General features: G+C 44.4%; 1 protein-coding gene across 1 annotated transcript in view; it reads right to left on the reverse strand.

The window, feature by feature from the left end:
* Nucleotides 1–16058, reverse strand: part of LOC124612263 (L-lactate dehydrogenase-like) — a 309128-nt gene extending 293070 nt beyond the window's left edge. The window contains exon 1 of the mRNA XM_047140357.1: nucleotides 15955–16058. The gene's annotated coding sequence lies outside the window, so the exon portion shown is untranslated. The remainder of the gene's footprint in view (nucleotides 1–15954) is intronic.
* Between the last annotated feature and the right edge of the window lie 3189 nt (nucleotides 16059–19247).

Genomic DNA, 19247 nt, shown 5'->3' on the forward strand with positions numbered 1-19247 from the left:
TTCCGTCCCACTCGGATAATTCCTTCGTGGTAGCGTATTTTTTTGTCTTAGAACGTATTACGTGAAATTTATCATAATTTTTATTTTTATCTGGGAATGAGTGAAGAATGTGTGTACGAAAACCACAACTGAAGATTTTTTTGTGTTTCTAGTATATCGTTACAGAGTCTGACTGGGAAGATATCACTAGACGACGAAGGTGCGGATAATTCATTCACGGTAACGTCTTTTTCTGTCTTAAGTGTGTACTACGTGAAATTTATCAATCTTCTTATTTTTATCTGGGAATGAGCGAAGAATGGTGAAAAATGTGTGTACAAGACCGCAACTTACGTTTTTTTGCGTTTTTAGCATACCGTTACAGAGTCTGTCTGGGAAGATATTACTAGACGAAGAAGGCGTGCTCTGTGAACGCAACGTTAACCAACAGAGGGCAAGCCAATAGCTAGAGATAATAAGAGCGGGCTCCCTTAAGAGAAGTATACGGCGGAACGAACAACGCTAAGAAGTATAAAAAATTAAAACGGGAAAGAAAGGAAAAGATGATACACATGTGTGTTTTATGTCTGTGGGAAAAAGACTTTCCTGAGTAATGAAAAATACCATATTTCTTGAATGACAAAGGTACTTTAAAAATAAAATGTGAAGAATACAAAATCTGTAGAAACAAGGAGCTTCGCCTACCATAATTAGCGAAATATAAGAACAAACTTGTATTTTAGGTCTAATATTGGTTTCGAGACTACATGTTATGTCGATTTATGTGTTAAAGTAAATTGAACCTTTATATTCAGTAGCAACTACTTATAAGCATACTGAAACCTCATCTTCATTCTTTTTGAGTACATGTTTTGCTGAATGCTCTAGTTTAACAAACAGGAATATTAATAAGAAGCAACGGGTGGGCTGCAGGTGAACGAACAAGGTAACAAGTAGTGTGGCCTTACAGAGTATGAAAAATCCGGAGCCTTGTTGGCTGTATATAGGGTACGTAGCTGCGACAGACAGACTTTGTAACAGCAGTCCAGCTGGTGTGGGCACTGATAGTCTCTGTCGATGATGGTGCTCATACTGATGAATGAATGGAGTTTTAATTACTTATCGCGTGAGCTATGCAGCAATTCTTCTCGCGCTCTTTACGCGAAAGGAACTGGAGAAAGACCGAGTAAACGGCACAATGTGAAGCACCATCTGTCACGCGCTTCACATTGGTTTGCAGAATGTACAACTAAATGTAGGCGAAAGGTTAACAGAACTATCACTCTCTGAGAATAGAGGACACGGCAAGACCACGAACTGAGCCACCTAAGCAAGGTTTTCAGGAATAACGGCTACAGCACCCATCAAGTGAAAGAAGTGATTTCTCGGAAATATCAGAATAAGACCAGCGACGAAGAGCAGGAAAAGAAACTTGCTTTGCTGCCATTCTGTGGCTCTGTGTCGGGCAAGATAAGCCGCCTGTTGAAAAGACACAAGATCAAATCGATCTTCAGGCCTCCAACGAAAATCCGTCAATTACTGAGACCAGTTAAAGACGCTGTAGGTCTCATAACACCTGGAGTTTACGAAATACCTTGTGAGTGTGGCCAGAAGTACATCGGACAAACAGTGCGCACTGTAGAACAACGCAGGAAAGGACATGAGAGGTATTATCGCCTACGCTATCCAGAGAAATCTGCGTTAGCTGAGCATGTGTTAGAAAACGGTCACCACATAAAATTTGACGATACCTCTGTCGTGGCTCGCACTAACGGCTTCTGGGACAGTTTAACACAGGAAGCTATTAAAATGAAAATTACCACAAACACCCTGAATAGAGACGGTGGCTTACAGCTCAGCGCTGCGTGGGATCCAGCGATCGCGCGGTTAAAGAGGGCACATCGAACGCCGACTCAAAACATGCTCATATATGGCAATGTCACGGGCACCAGTGACGTCACAGCCGGCAGCTAGCGTATATAAGGGCGCACCAACAGCCCACTGGCAGTCATAACACTTGACAATGGCCAAGAAGTGCTTGGCCGAAAGCTCATGTAGTTTTAACCAATTGACGCGGTTGGAAACCCGAGAACATTTTATTCAATGTTATCGCCGCGAGACTCTGCATTCATACACGGCAAGACCAGTTTGGAACTCGCAAACTGGGAGTCGAATGCCTCTTTCAGCCTAGTTAGGAAAGGAATCCTCTGCAGATAAAGAAAGGCGGGAGATTCTCATCACACTGTGCCGACATGCTGAATCCGATCTCTATCGTACGGTCAACATGGTGCGCCAGTAAAATTGAAACAGAACGCGTTAAAAGTATAGCGCACCAAAGGAAGACAGAAAAAAAAACAAATGTAAGTGACTGATGATGTTCCTATGAAAGATGTATGTATTTCGCGATAGGGTCCTCGCCATATCTGATATACAATACCAGGGGCTATTTATCTACTGGTTTAGGCTTCCTGTGTGTTCCATAAAACGTTGCAGGTTAATGCCGTGTATGTTTCTTTCAATAGGCCGCTGTTGATTTCCTTTTGCATCCTTTTCCATTTGAGCCAGACCTCCGTCGTTAATGGCCTGGACGTTAATGAACTGTTACCTGTCTTCATTCCCATTGCTAATGAATGTTCTGTTTGCAGTGCTGGCTCATATTGCTGTGAGTAGGCGCACTGAGTCGTTTACAGTAAAGTCGTACGGCATTAACGGCTGGGAGACACCGAAGGGCAGGTTCAGCTGCCTCGTTGGAAAGGTTTTACCTATACTCCACGCCCGCAGCCACTTTTCCGTCGCGAAGTATGAGAGCTGTGTACGTAAGTATGTGTATTAAGTGTTGGCAACTCTAATGTGTTTGTGTGTGTGTTTACTGTAGTGGCATGTTCGTAATGGAATGATAGCACCAAGAGTGGCCGCCGTCCTTAACGGCCAAATACTGACAGAGAAAGTTTCATCCACCACCATGATTCGAACCGGCATATTTCCGAGTCGAGGGCCTCGGCACAGGCTTGCGCTGGCGACCACGGCTGCTGACGCGGGTGTTGTTTGCAGTGTTAAACAGATATTACTGCGGTCTTATTAACGCAGTCCTAATCGTGTGGAACATAGGACGTAGTGCCCATGTGGGGGCGCTAATCGGGTCCATGTTCTCGCTGCAGCAGCCGTGGGTACTGTGCCGCCTAGCAAGTCTTACACATGTGGTTTTCGAATTACCAGTTTAGTTAATCAACGCATTCTCTGACCACCTGCGCTTGCTGTGGCATTGTGTATGCTTATCGCTGTAACAAAAAAATGGCTCTGAGCACTATGCGACTTAACTTCTGAGGCCATCAGTCGCCTTCAACTTAGAAGTAATTAAATCTAACTAACCTAAGGACATCACACACATCCATACCCGAGGCAGGATTATAACCTGTGACCGCAGCGGTCGCTCGCTTCCAGACTGTAGCGCCTAGAACCGGACGGCCACTCCGGCCGGTCTCGCTGTAACATTTCAACTGTTTGAAAAAAAAAGTCCAAAAAACAACTGTCATTTGCTTAGCGAATGTGTCGAACTTCAGTTCTGAAAAGGAGTAAATTTCCCTTTTTCTAATATTTTCCGTCATGTGCAATTTTCACTCGGGGTTGCCGTTTAATGATAGAAATTGAAGAGACTTCACGTCAAAGTACGGGAAAAGTGTACTTTTCTGAACTGTAAAGCCGGATTTATAGTTGTATACTGCAAAGTACTGATTGCGGAAAAGAGAACTGTAAGAATAATACGTGGAGTTGATTCCTGATCGTCGTGTAGGTATCTCATCAAGGAGATTGGAATTTTAACTGCACCGTCACAATACACATATGCGCTAATGAAATTCGTCATAAATAATACGTAACCGTTTCAGAAGAATAGTGATGTTTATACCTCCAGCATTACAGGAAAAAATGATCTTTATTATCCATTATTAAAGCTGTCGGTGCTTCTGGAAAGAGCAAATGGCTGACGGGTAGCAAAGCAAGTCTAACCTACAATCATTTCTCCTGGACAACTAGTTCTATTCCATGCACAAATTTCTAATTAGAAATTGACAGCCTGTTTCATAAAAAAAGTTGCTTTTAAGAGCAAGACTAAAAATGTGTTCACTAGTGATGCCACTGATCATGTATACATGTTATATAATTTAAAGGAGGAGAAAGGAAAGAAAAGGGAAGGTACTGACGATATCAGCTGCATGGCGACTTAATGCAGAATCGACAACGACGAGTGAAGATGTGTGCTCCACCGGGACTCTGAACCATGGATCCCCTGCTTGCTAGGGAACTGCGTTATCCACTGCGCCACTTGGACACAGATTTCATCGCAAATGCACGGACTGTTCGCATTCCCACTAGGAAATCCGATGAATCGGTATTTAAACATATATAACCGACTTCTGCCGATATATCGGTATCAGTAAGACACTGGTAAATGTATCGACACACCTGCCACTAATAATATTGGCAGCACATCGTAAACATACTACCAGTTTTAGAGCTGCATATTTATGTACCGATATTCTGTAAATCAGCAAACTAGCAGCCCGCCTATCACCCTTAGAATAAGAATTGAAAGAAAAACGTGCACGTTCAAGCTCGGTGATAACCGAATTGCACACATAGGAAATCTTTTTGCTCCATTCACACCGCCATCCCGAGTGCAGTCGGAGTTCATTTATGTGCCACATATACCAAATATAGTTACTTCACACAAAGAGAAATATTGGACGTGATGAAAGCTCAAAAAGTAGTAAGACTCATTCACACAGTGAAAATAAAATTATGTCCTACTACAATTTCAAAAGAACAACTTCAAATATTTCCTGAAAATGGTGAAAAAATATAATATAAAATAAAAATATCGGCACTCGATACTGCCCTTTTGATGTCGATATATCGGCAAAAATATCGCCGCTGTATACAGGATGGTCCATTGATAGTGACCGGGCCAAATATCTCACGAAATAAGCATCAAACGAAAAGACTACAAAGAACGAAACTCGTCTAGCTTGAAGGGGGAAACAAGATGGCGCTATGGTTGGCCCGCTAGATGGCTCTGCCATAGGTCAAACGGATGTCAACTGCCTATTTTTTTAAATAGGAACGCCCATTTTTATTACATATTCGTGCAGTACGTAAAGAAATATGAATGTTTTAGTTGGACTACTTTTTTCACTTTGTGGTAGATGGAGCTGTAATAGTCACAAACGTATAAGTACGTCGTATCACGTAACATTTCGCCAGTGCGGGCGGTATTTGCTTCGTGATACATTACCCGTGTTAAAATGGAACGTTTACCAATTGCGGAAAAGGTCGATTTCGTGTTGATGTGTCACCATTGTGATCAAAATGGCCAACGGGCGTGTGCTATGTATGCTGCTTGGTATCCTGGCCTACATCATGCAAGTGTCCGGACCGTTCGCCGGATAGTTACGTTATTTAAGGAAACAGGAAGTTTTCAGGCACATGTGAAACGTCGACCACGACCTGCAACAAATGATGATGCCCAATTAGGTGTTTTAGCTGCTGTCACGGCTAATCCGCACATCAGTAGCAGACAAATTGCGCGAGAATCGGGAATCTCAAAAACGTCGGTGTAGATAATGCTACATCAACATCGATTGCACCTTTACCATATTTCTATGCACCAGGAATTGCATGGCGACGACTTTTAACGTCGTCTACAGTTCTGCCACTGAGCACAAGAGAAATTACGGGACGATGACAGATGTTCTGCACGCGTTCTATTTAGCGACGAAGTGTCATTCACCAACAGCGGTAACGTAAACCGGCATAATATGCACTATTGGGCAACGGAAAATCCACGATGTCTGCGACAAGTGGAAAATCGGCGACCTTGGTGGGTTAATGTATGGTGCGGCATTATGGGAGGAAGGATAATTGGCCCCCATTTTATCGATGGCAATCTGAATGGTGCAATGTATGCTAATTTCCTACGTAATGTTCTACCGATGTTACTACAAGATGTTTCACTGCATGACAGAAATGCGATGTACTTCCAACATGATGGATGTCCGGCACATAGCTCGCGTGCGGTTGAAGCGGTATTGAATAGAATATTTCATGACAGGTGGATTGGTCGTCGAAGCACCATACCATGGCCCACAGGTTCACCGGATTGACGTCCACGGATTTCTTTCTGTGGGGAAAGTTGAAGGATATTTGCTATCGTGATCCACCGACAACGCCTGACAACATGCGTCAGCGCATTGTCAATGCATGTGCGAACATTACGGAAGGTGAACTACTCGTTATTGAGAGGAATGTCGTTACACTTATTGCCAAATGCATTGAGGTTGACGGACATCATTTTGAGCATTTATTGCATTAATGTGGTATTTACAGGTAATCACGCAGCATGCGTTCTCAGAAATGATAAGTTCACAAAGGTACACGTATCACATTGGAACAAACGAAATAGAATGTTCAAACGTACCTACGGGGGGGGGGGGGGGGGGGTGTATTTTAATTTAAAAAACTTACCTGTTGCCACCTGTTGGTCTAAAATTGTGAGCCATATGTTTGTGACTATTACAGCGGCATCTATCACAAAGCGCAAAAAGTGGTCCAACTAAAACATTGATATTTCTTTACGTTCTACACGAATATGTAATAAAAATGGGGATTCCTATATAAAAAAAAACGCAGTTGATATGCGTTTGACCTATGGCAGCGCCATCTAGCGGGCCAACCATAGCACCATCTGGTTTCTCCCTTCAAGCTAGACAAGTTTCTTTCTTTGATTTCGTGAGATATTTGGCTCGATCACGATCATTGGACCACCATATATATATATATATATATATATATATATATATATATATATATATATATGTATAGCGATATTTTATCAACATGCCTAATTTCCATCTAGCACCACCTATCCGCAGTCCCCTCTATGTCCTCCATGGTAACGATGTTTGGTTTGTGGGGCGTTCAAGTCCGCGGTTATCAGTGCCCGTACAAAGTCCCAATTTTGTTTCACAGTCCAATTTTACGCAATCCAATCCAGCCACTGCACTGTCATGAATGATGCTGACGTAATGATAAGGTCAACACAAACACTTAATCGCCTGGCCAGGGAAACTAGAGCACAAGCTGCGGACATATGTCGTCCGTGCTCACTAACTTTAGATTCCCGCAGGGGATCGCACGATATTGTGCATTCGCGCTGAAGGTTGTGGATTCATTGCCTATCGAGGTGAATTAATTCTATGAATGCGTGGTGTTTGTTCTTTACAGCAGGCAACACGCATTCATACGTGTATACATATACGTAAACTGATTCGTTTTACATATTTTCGATAAAAGAATCGTTCAAATCATCTACACGCATGTAACTAACTGACAGCACTAGATAAAGGGATGGACACCTGTAAATATACAACCTCTTTTATATTTCAGATATATTGACAATCACAAAATTACTGAGCAGCAGTTATGCTGCCAAATTGATAATTAACGCTAAGTTGATGCCATGGAGCTAGTATTTGCCACTGGATACGACCTTGCATATTTCAGTCAGCTGACGATACTCGAGGGCGGACATTTGTTACCAGACTAAATGTCACTCTTTATGAACCGTCGACTTCATTTTTGAGAACACTCTACTATGCATTAGGCTGTCAATGGGATTGGAGATAAAGCGACTCAAAAAAAGGGTAGGAGTTCCACTTGCCGGTTATTGGCCATTTATTACCACCTGAATTAGACGTGTTGACCCCTTCCTCAAAAAAGAACTCGCGTTCTACTAAATCTAACGACAGAACAAGAAATTACTACAATCAATAGGTCTCCAGAATGCAGACGCGTAGCTTGCAGTGCGAAGCACATTCAACCGTCGGCATGTTTTGGCTACAATATTTAAGTGTCTTTAAGTTTGTTCTACGATTTCCAAATAATTCTTATATAGTTTTCCTGTATATACCTCTGAAAATTGTATCTGAGCCCCATTTCTTCATGATTTTTGTCTTCAAGCTGTGAATTACACTGAAGGGCCAAAGAAACTGCCGGCCGCGATGGCCGTGCGGTTCTAGGCGCTCCAGCCCGGAGCCTCGCTGCTGCTACGGTCGCAGGTTCGAATCCTGCCTCGGGCATTGGTGTGTGTGATGTCCTTAGGTTAGTTAGGTTTAAGTAGTTCTAAGTTCTAGGGGACTGATGACCACAGCAGTTGAGTCCCATAGTGCTCAGAGCCATTTGACCAAGCCAAAGAAACTGCTATAGGCATGAGTATTCAAATACAGAGGTATGTAAACAGCCAGAATACGGCACTGCGGTCGGCAACGGCTGCATAAGACAACAAGTGTCTGGCACAGTTGTTAGATAGGTTACTGCTGCTAGAATGGTACGTTATCAAGATTTAAGTGAGTCTGAACGTGGTGTTATAGTCGGCACAACATGTCCCAGGTAGCGATGAAGTGGTGATTTTCCCGTACTACCATTTCACGAGTGTACCGTGAATATCAGGAACCCGGCAAAACATCAAATCTCCGACATCGCTGCGAGTGGAAAAAGATCCTGCAAGAACGGGACCAAAGACGACTGAAAAGAATCGTTCAACGTGACAGAAGTTCCACCCCTCAATGCTGGGCCATCAACAAGTGTCAGCATGGGAACCATTCAACGAAACGTCATCGACACAGGCTTTCAGAGCCGAAGGCCCACTCGTGTACCATTGATGACTGCACGACACAATGCTTTGCGCCTCGCCTGTGCCCGTCAACACCGACCCTGGACTGCTGATGACTGGAAACATGTTGCCTGGTCGGACGAGTCTCGTTTAAAATTACATCGAGCGGATGACGTGTACGTGTTTGGAGACAACCTCATGAATCCATGGATCCTGCATGTCAACAGGGGACTGTTCAAGCTGTTGGAGGATCTCTAATGGTGTGGGGCGTGTGCAATTGGAGTGACATGGGACCCCCGATATGTTTAGATACGTCTCTGACAGGTGACAAGCACGTAAGCATCCTGTCTGAACACTTGCATCCATTCATGTCCACTGTGAATTACGACCGACTTGGACCATTCCAGCGGAACAATACGACACCCCACACGCTCAGAATTGCTACAGAGTGGCTCCAGGAACACTCTTCTGAGTTTAAACACTTCCGCTGTCCACCAAACTCCCAAGACATGAACATTAGTGATCATTTCTGGGATACCTTGCCGGCCGGTGTGGCCGTGCGGTTCTAGGCGCTTCAGTCTGGAACCGCGTGAACACTACTGTCGCAGGTTCGAATCCTGCCTCGGGCATGGATGTGTGTGATGTCCTTAGGTTAGTTAGGTTTAAGTAGTTCTAAGTTCTAGGGGACTGATGACTTCAGAAGTTAAGTCCCATAGTGCTCAGAGCCATTTGAACCATTTTTGGAATACCTTGCAACGTGCTGTTGAGAAGAGATCTCTACCCCCTTGTACTCTTGGGGATTTATGGACAGCCCTGCACGATTCATGGTATTAACTCCTTCCAGCACTATTTCAGAGATTAGTCGAGTCCATGCGACGTCTTGTTGCGGCACTTCTGCGTGCTCGTGGGGGCCCTACACGATGTCAGGAAGGAGTGCCCTTTTCTTTGGCTCTTCTGTGTATTAGCTAGGCTACTAAAACACGTATCTTCCTACAACATTTGAAGCAGGGGAGACAAAGCCTTCATTATTAATGAAAATGTTTAATCAAAAAACTGGCCCTAAGCAGTATGAGACTTAACATCTGAGGTCATCATCCCCTAGACTTAGAACTACTTAAACCTAACTAACCTAAGGACATCAAACACACACATGCCCGAGGCATGGGTGTGAACCTGCGACCGCAGCAGCAGCGCGGTTCGGAACTGAAGCGCCTAGAACCGCTCGGCCACAGCTGCCGGGAATGTTTAATTTTATACGCACTTATTGGATATATACCACATTTATCAAAACATTTATGGTCAGTTTTGCTGTCAGCGCCAATAACGATAATTAAACCAAACATCCGATCAGACTATCTGATGTCGTTCTATTGATTTAGCACACGAAATTTCATTTTTGAACAACATTTTTTTTTTATGAGAACCGAGACGACGTTTTCCGTTGACATTGGATGTCATATGAAACAACCCACGAGCAGTCGTCGCTTGGGTTGACTCGATCAGCACTGCACGTAATAAAACTTAACTGAATATCTTCGGAAAAGTCGCATAAAAAGCAACCGAAATTGTTAAGAAGTACACGAAGTTCATACATTTAAGACTCACACCTGTTTGTGGCCCACAGCCATAGCAAGACAGAACCTAAACACGCGACCAACTTCAGAATACAGACTCCATGTTCTTACACATTTGGCGGTACCGTAGAAGGAGATTGAGGTTTTCTCACCACCAATGGATCAAATTATATTTGCTCGTCATTTTCACAGGCATATGTCGCTGGACATGAAAGATTTCTGAAGAACATCTACATCTACATCCACACCTGACGGTGTGTGGCGGAGGGTACCCTGAGTACCTCTATCGGTTCTCCCTTCTATTCCAGTCTCGTATTGTTCGTGGAAAGAAGGATTGTCGGTATGCTTCTGTGTGGGCTCTAATCTCTCTGATTTTATCCTCATGGTCTCTTCGCGAGATATACGTAGGAGGGAGCAATATACTGCTTGACTCATCGGTGAAGGTATGTTCTCGAAACTTTAACAAAAGCCCGTACCGAGCTACTGAGCGTCTCTCCTGCAGAGTCTTCCACTGGAGTTTACTAAATGATCCTGTAACGAAGCGCGCTGCTCTCCGTTGGATCTTCTCTATCTCTTCTATCAACCCTATCTGGTACGGATCCCACACTGCTGAGCAGTATTCAAGCAGTGGGCGAACAAGCGTACTGTAACCTACTTCCTTTGTTTTCGGATTGCATTTCCTTAGGATTCTTCCAATGAATCTCAGTCTGGCATCTGCTTTACCGACGATCAACTTTATATGATCATTCCATTTTAAATCACTCCTAATGCGTACTCCCAGATAATTTATGGAATTAACTGCTTCCAGTTGCTGACCTGCTATTTTGTAGCTAAATGATAAGGGATCTATCTTTCTATGTATTCGCAGCACATTACACTTGTCTACATTGAGATTCAATTGCCATTCCCTGCACCATGCGTCAATTCGCCGCAGATCCTCCTGCATTTCAGTACAATTTTCCATTGTTACAACCTCTCGATACACCACAGCATTATCTGCAAAAAGCCTCAGTGAACTTCCGATGTCATCCACCAGGTCATTTATGTATATTGTGAATAGCAACGGTCCTATGATACTCCCCTGCGGCACACCTGAAATCACTCTTACTTCGGAAGACTTCTCTCCATTGAGAATGACATGCTGCGTTCTGTTATCTAGGAACTCCTCAATCCAATCACACAATTGGTCTGATAGTCCATATGCTCTTACTTTGTTCATTAAACGACTGTGGGGAACTGTATCGAACGCCTTGCGGAAGTCAAGAAACACGGCATCTACCTGTGAACCCGTGTCTATGGCCCTCTGAGTCTCGTGGACGAATAGCGAAAGCTGGGTTTCACACGACAGTCGTTTTCGAAACCCATGCTGATTCCTACAGAGTAGATTTCTAGTCTCCAGAAAAGTCATTATACTCGAACATAATACGTGTTCCAAAATTCTACAACTGATCGACGTTAGAGATATAGGTCTATAGTTCTGCACATGTGTTCGACGTCCCTTCTTGAAAACGGGGATGACCTGTGCCCTTTTCCAATCCTTTGGAACGCTACGCTCTTGTAGAGACCTACGGTACACCGCTGCAAGAAGGGAGGCAAGTTCCTTCGCGTACTCTGTGTAAAATCGAACTGGTATCCCATCAGGTCCAGCGGCCGTTCCTCTTTTGAGCGATTTTAATTGTTTCTCTATCCCTCTGTCGTCTATTTCCATATCTACCATTTTGTCATCTGTGGGACAATCTAGAGAAGGAACTACAGTGCAGTCTTCCTCTGTGAAACAGCTTTGGAAGAAGACATTTAGTATTTCGGCCTTTAGTCTGTCATCGTCTGTTTCAGTACCATTTTAGTCACAGAGTGTCTGGACATTTTGTTTTGATCCACCTACCGCTTTGACATAAGACCAAAATTTCTTAGGATTTTCTGCCAAGTCAGTACATAGAACTTTACTTTCGAATTCATTGAACGCCTCTCGCATAGCCATCCCAGTGACAGCGAAAGCAGATATTAGTGTCATACGGGATGGACTCGAACTTAGGCCATAAGATTTCAGAGGTAGGTCTGGGATATTTTCTTAATATTTTGGCATGTGGCACAGTACAGAGTAATAATGTAAATGTGATTTATTCGGTTTGTTACCGCAGTTACCTTGGTATCTATGAGAAGAGCTTTGCAGCATTAAAGAAGCCTGTAATAAGCAATGACCAAAACGTACAGCACACAAGACAGAGTATTGCGGCAATCCTCGGACAGATGCAAAGGTACGGTGGCGTGGTTGGAATCGCCGCTGGAACAGCTCAACGTAACGCGAAATTGTACTGGTCTTCCAGGCATTCAGTGAACCCACAAAGGTGCATATCGACTCTTTAATCAGTTAACCTATACTGACTGCTGTGTATCACTGTTAACGTACAGGAAACAGTACCGGAGAAACAAACCCGTCAAAATCGAGCAACACTGAATGTAAGCTTGAGGGCGTAATTGCTGTCAACAGCAGGTACCGTGAGCGAATGCAACAAGTTTGTTTCCAAACAAAGTGTCCAGCGCAGACCGTCGACATTTGCACTCTTCTCAGAGCATCACAGATACGAATGTAAACGGGGTGAGAATTCAAAAGAAATGAAATTATTCAGCCGGCCAGAGTGGCCGAGCGGTTAAAGGCGCTACAGTCTGGAACCGCACGACCACTACGGTCGCAGGTTCGAATCCTGCCTCGGGCATGGATGTGTGTGATGTCCTTAGGTTAGTTAGGTTTAAGTAGTTCTAAGTTCTAGGGGACTTATGACCACAGCAGTTGAGTCCCATAGTGCTCAGAGCCATTTTTTTGAAATTATTCCGTAACGAACCAATGGAGACGACAGGCATATAATCAGAAATACTCAGAAAATATTCCCGAGCAACCACAATAATTTTTTCGCTAGACTTCGGATTCATGTTGTAGACAAATAGGAGTGTACAGAGTCAGTTGGGTGACGTGTTGGGTGAATTTCCCGCGAGAGCAGCAAGAGGACAATACAACAGCAGTGTCTGATGTTGTAAAGCCTGGTTTGCACCGGAGCGAACACAAGCGAGCACGCGTCAGCGAACGAAAATTCTCTCTGGTGTTAATAGCAAGCAAACGAAAAGCATTCGATCGTGTTCTGATCGCGTTTGCTGGTGTTCCGCTAGTTGCTGGTCTTTCAGTCTACCATCAAAGGAAGTTCCCGCTCTCTCCGCTTCGGCGCTGGCAGCAGAGAAAGCATTCGTCTGCTCTCCCGTGTGGGAACTACTTTTGTTGTTGCCATTATGTGGGTGACCAGTAGAGACATCTGGAGAGAATGTGATGTTGGGGATAGAAGACTATAAGTATCATAGAAGCCTGTGTGGTCCAAGAAATCGACAGCACAAATGCCAAATAAAACGAAATATATTTGGTAGAAAATTGCTGAAGCCCAGAAAGGTTTAAACGAGGGCGAGGCGAAAGGTGATAAATTCGTTAGGTGCTTCCATCAGGCGCGATCGGTGTGAATTAGCCCAAGCTTTGTGTTTCTATTTATTAACAGTGAAGAGCACAGTAAATTTCTTCGGGAACACATTGTGCTCATGTGGGAACGATCTAGATGTTTGTAAAACAATAAACTGGTAGGAATTCTTTTTATTCCATGATTATCAGTTTCGACGAAACTAAAGCCGCCATCATCGGATCTAGGGAGGACAGAAAACACTATAAAAGAGGGCTTGGATTCCACTTATATAACATGTATACATATAAATCTAGTTACATACCTTAGGACACATACAGGTTACATCAAGGCAAACAGTGGTGAGATTAATAATTGCCTATAACACGCAGGCCTTACAAAATTGTCGTAAGTAGAACATAGGCGTCCAAGAGAGACGACATTATAAATGCTAGGTGTCTCCATCACATACGAGCGCAAACTGGGTACTATCCCATCTCCGGCTCTGTTCTTACACTACAGGCCGCGTCGCGAGATGGCGCTAGCAGAAGAGGCGCCAATGAATGCCACAGCTCGCGTCATAACAGGCTCTGCCTGTGTGGTAACACTACGTCATTAGGGCTTGTACGTAATTATAGAGATTACTGTATCACGTAGACATATACAAAACTTATGAAAGCTGCAGACCTGTATGTGTCCTAAGGTGTGTAACTAAATTTATATGCATACATGTTATATAAGTGGAATCCAAGACCACTTTTATAGTGTTTTCTGTCCTCCCTAGATCCGATGATGGCGGCTTTAGTTTCGCCGAAACCGGTAATCATGGAACAAAAGGATTCCTGCGATCTTGGGTACCAGGTTATTGTTTTACAAAGTAAAGTAAGCAAGCTCGAATATGAATCCATTACGCTGATTAAAACTAGAAATACACAAAACTCTTGCTCATTTTCGTTGTTTACATTCATGGTATGTGTAATTACATGAGTGGTGTATCATTGTTATTTTAGAGGTTTTTGATGTAGTAAGTGAACAAACAAAATCTGTCTTCAAAATCTACCTATCCTCTAACAAACTATTAAGCACATTTTATCAAGTAGTCTTTGTGATGCACTGTATGCATATGCCACGTTTCATTAGTAATATTTTATTGAACTTATCCTCTTTACATGCACTTTAAAAAATCATCGATGTTCTTGAGGTATGTTTCTGCAGACAGCAGATATTATCTGAGGTCCAGCTGAGGTGCAGTTATTAACACATTGTCGCGAATAAAACAGTGACCTGTATATACAATAAGTTTCCTTTAATTTACGTCTATGGTCACAAACGTTTTGTTAACAGATTACCGGCTTCGGACTATAATGACCATCATCAGATCTGTTTTATAAAAACAAAGTCCTAAGGTACTGTTGCCATACTGCCGTAGTGATACTGACAACATGACTCGTGAATATGATGTTATTTATATATATTTGACGATGCTGGTGCTGATTTTGTATTTAACATTTGACGATGCCACTATGGCTGCAGTACATTAGGACTTTGTTTTTATAAAACAGATCTGATGATGGTCATTATAGACCGAAACCGATAATCTGTTAACAAGAAGTTTGTGACCATAGACGTAAATTAAAGGAAACTTACAAGTGAAGTGTGTCCAGTTGCTAATACTCAGAGGGTAATGTTGCTCGTCAGCAATTAGTGCTTTGCCTTTAAATATCGTCGTCAGTTATAATATGAAGCGAATGAAACGTATAGCCGGCCGGGGTGACCGAGCGGTTCTAGGCGCTACAGTCTGGAACCGCGCGACCCCTTCGGTGGCAGGTTCGAATCCTGCCTCGGGCATGGATGTTTGTGATGTCCTTAGGTTAGTTAGGTTTAAGTAGTTCTAAGTTCTAGGGGACTGATGACCTCAGAAGTTAAGTCTCATAGTGCTCAGAGCAATTTAAACCATTTTTGAAACGTATCAACTCACATGTGTGTTCAGTTTTGGAGCACAGTTAATGCTAAGGAAGACTGAAGCTGCATTTCAGTATAAAGTGCACTGTCTCCACGCGATTCACGCCCACGAAGAAATTCTTCTTTTTCAAAGACACTTTGCATGTTTCGACAAAAGCAGGGCGATGACCACGTAAATAACTCCCATTGAAAGTCTTGCGCCTTGGCTATGACAGGTGTTGTACCGAGTGAAATCCGTTGTTCATGGGAACATGCGCATGGCAGTGTAAAATAGCGAATTATGCTCGTCCGCTTACGTCCGATTCCATACGCTGTGTAGTAAACGAGGCTCAGTGCTTACCTACTACGGTGCAGTGAGCGGCAGAAGATACGAGGTGAGGCGAGCCTGCTGCAGATTCCGGCCGTCGCCGCTCGGTGACACTGGCCGCCGTGGCGCTATTTCCAGCGCCCGCCCTCCGTTGACAGAGTGCGTCACGCACTTCCCCACCGCCCCCCCCCCCCCCCCCCCCCCCCACAGGACCGCTGCGCCCGTGTCTCCAGTGCCATCTGCTACAGCCACTCAACGAATTAGCTTGTTTACCTCTGAAAGAAGTGGTATATCTTCTGCATCGACACTACACAAAATAATTAAAGGGTCACTTTTTTTGATACGACGTCAGTCGCCCACATTACGACGTAGAAGTTTGAAATTTGGTTCAAAGGTGCCTACAGCCTTCCTCTGTACCGATGCGGGGGGAGACGCTCTGGGACGTTACCCTCGGGATTGGTGACGCTTCCAACACAGAGGTGCGACACGTGCGAAAAAAAGGGTCAGAGCTCAGAAATTGTGTGAGTTATAAGGTGCATTAACGAGATCACATTGGCACCAAATTTCACCACAAATCTGCTCAACGCCAGCGCGGACGTGTCACTCGATAAGATGGTTATCACACCTCCATTACAAATCATATCCCACCAATTCTCCCGACGTCTCTGCACAGAGGTCGGACACCCGATCTTGATATCACGCGGTTCTTTTACGAGTGGCTGAGGAAAACATTTCAGATACACCGCTCCTCAGAATTGACATGAAAAGACCTCAGGAGGTAGCTTAAAGCGCGTCAATGAAACCACTGCTTCCCTTGGGGCGTTCGTTTACACATGTTTCGGAAACGACCAGTTTGCAGTGCGATATGCAACAGAACGATGTTCTTGACAAGCTTTGTCACTGTCGACGCCCCGGGACATTAATCCCTCCTCTAAGAACATTGTGGAGCTGTAACCCCGTTCAACAAGAACCCCTTTGGATTACAGTAGAGCCACAGTTTTTGCTCCAGTGTATAGGGTGGAACGTCCAAAACCATTCAACGAAATTTGAATGCGATCTCAACCAGCAACGGGTATGTAGCAGCACCACCATTTAGGATAGGGAAAGTTAGTTTTGTGCTATATTCTGAGCACAACTTACAGCCAGGTGCGGGCCGGATTGCAGTGAGTTATGCTTACCAACAGTTGTGAAGTAGAGTAGAGGCCACAGGGCCGTCGGATTGCTGAAGGAGGCAGAAGGGGCCCACTGACCAACCTAGCATGTTTTGAGTACGTGATGTGAAGCGGCACATATGACAAAACAGAGGTGCACAGCTGTGTATAAATAGGTGTGGGTTTCTAACGCGATCGATTCAAATGTGGCAGCTTTCCTGGATGGCGGAGTATGTCACACCACCAGCTATGCGCAGCAGCAGATGGGACGCCAGCGTTACTGTCCATTGCAGGTCACTGGTTCGACCCTCTGAGGCCAGCGCGGGGTCCTTAGCGAGGCAGTGGCAGGCCACTCCATGGATCACTACCACAGGCAGTCGTCCTAGCTTCCAACACACGCTGGAGGCATCCCGAGGCGAGGGCTGCAGATTCAGACTCAGGATCGCGGGTGCTTGTTGCCGCTGCGACCTTAGCTATGCTGGCGAGAAGCACACAGCTGACTGCCTGTGGCTCCACCGAGCGGCGCTGAGTCGGCAGGGACGCAGACTACCGAGTCAACTGCCGGGGTCCTGACGATGCCGCAACTCCGCTGCCGTACAAGGTCGACACACCGCAGTGCGTGCACAGGTGGCTGAGGCAGCCATTCCGCACCAAGCCATTTCACAGACAGCAAAGTGGTGTCTTCAGCACTGCTGGACCCAGCGACGCAGATCGAGAGGAGCAGGGGCACTGTAGTTGGAAAGCTCGGACGAGTCTTAATACAGTGCCTTCTACCTCTCCCCACTACATTTGATTATCCTGATACATTCGGTGGCAGAAGCTGCCACTACAGGGTGTTTATGCTTATTCAGCCCTTCTCTGGCATGATCACAGAAAGGGGGGGGGGGAGGCATGTAGGGGAGGGAGGCGTGCAACATGGACACATGCATGAAAACAACTGGAATGGGTCCCTCCCAGTTCGTCAACACCCTCGATGCCACTTGCGTATCTTTGTTGAGCACTTCAAAATGCAACTGTACAGAGACAATTCTTGGTCAGTTCCTAGGCGTCTGCAGACAGGGGCAACCGAGAGACACTCCTCAGATTCCGCATGCCTGCAAGCTTGCACAGAGGCACTACAGCAGCCATGTAGCTACGTTCATTTTCAGCGTGTTGAAGTGATCGCCTGCCTGCAGGTGCCTAGGAAACGGTTAACAGATCTCTTTGTACAGGGACGTTTTTAAATGTGCTCAACAAAGGTGCACATGGTGGTTGAAACTCCCTGGCAGATTAAAACTGTGTGCCGAATCGGACAAGAAAGGACCTTTGCCTTTCACAGACAAGTGATCCATCAACTGAACCACCCGAGCACGACTTACTTCAAGGCTATACTTCCGCCAATATCTCATGTCTTACCTTCCAAATTTCACTGAAGTCCAGGTCCAGCACATAGTTTTAATCTGATAGGAAGTTTCATAGCAGCACACACTCTGCTGCGGAGTGAAAATTCATTCTGGACTAAGAGTGTTTTCGATCTGAATGGGGCTTACATGGACGCTTTGCTATATGACAATGTCAATCCTCCCCCACAGAAGGGCTGAGCATAGACAATCTTTCTGCTTCAGATCATGCTGGCGCCTATACAGCACCATGTACACAGCCATGGTATGGAAAGATTTCGTTCTGTTGTTATTTACCTTCTTGTCTTCGTAACTTCTTCTTGTAGTCTAAGCCTATACGTGGCTTGGGAAGGAGAAATTAATCGATTGATTACTTTAGTGAAGGAACGGTCAGTTTTGTGAGACAAAACTCTGGAAAGTTGTAAAGACAGAGCTCATATAGAAATGTGTGGATCAAAGTATTCAAGAAATTTTGTGGAACATTTCAAAACATGAACGACAAGGAAAAGAAGTAATGCTGGCAGTAGGATAAGTTTCTCAAGAGGGCTTATTGTATCATGTTCAAAAATATGTTTACGTTAAATAGAGTAATAATCATATTACGAAAAATTGTACTTTAGAAAACTGCCGTCTTACATGCCCAGCTGGAGTGAAAAAGTAATCTATCACTACTTTGCCACAGTATTTCTGCAATTGCACATACCTCTCCAGCTACTTGCACTCGTTAAAGTCCAGTTACTGATAGTGTATTTTCCGTTTAACAGCCGCCGCTGTAATCCATAAGGTTAAACAAAAC

Source organism: Schistocerca americana, chromosome 4, assembly GCF_021461395.2.
Source record: "Schistocerca americana isolate TAMUIC-IGC-003095 chromosome 4, iqSchAmer2.1, whole genome shotgun sequence".
NCBI classification, from domain to species: domain Eukaryota; kingdom Metazoa; phylum Arthropoda; class Insecta; order Orthoptera; family Acrididae; genus Schistocerca; species Schistocerca americana.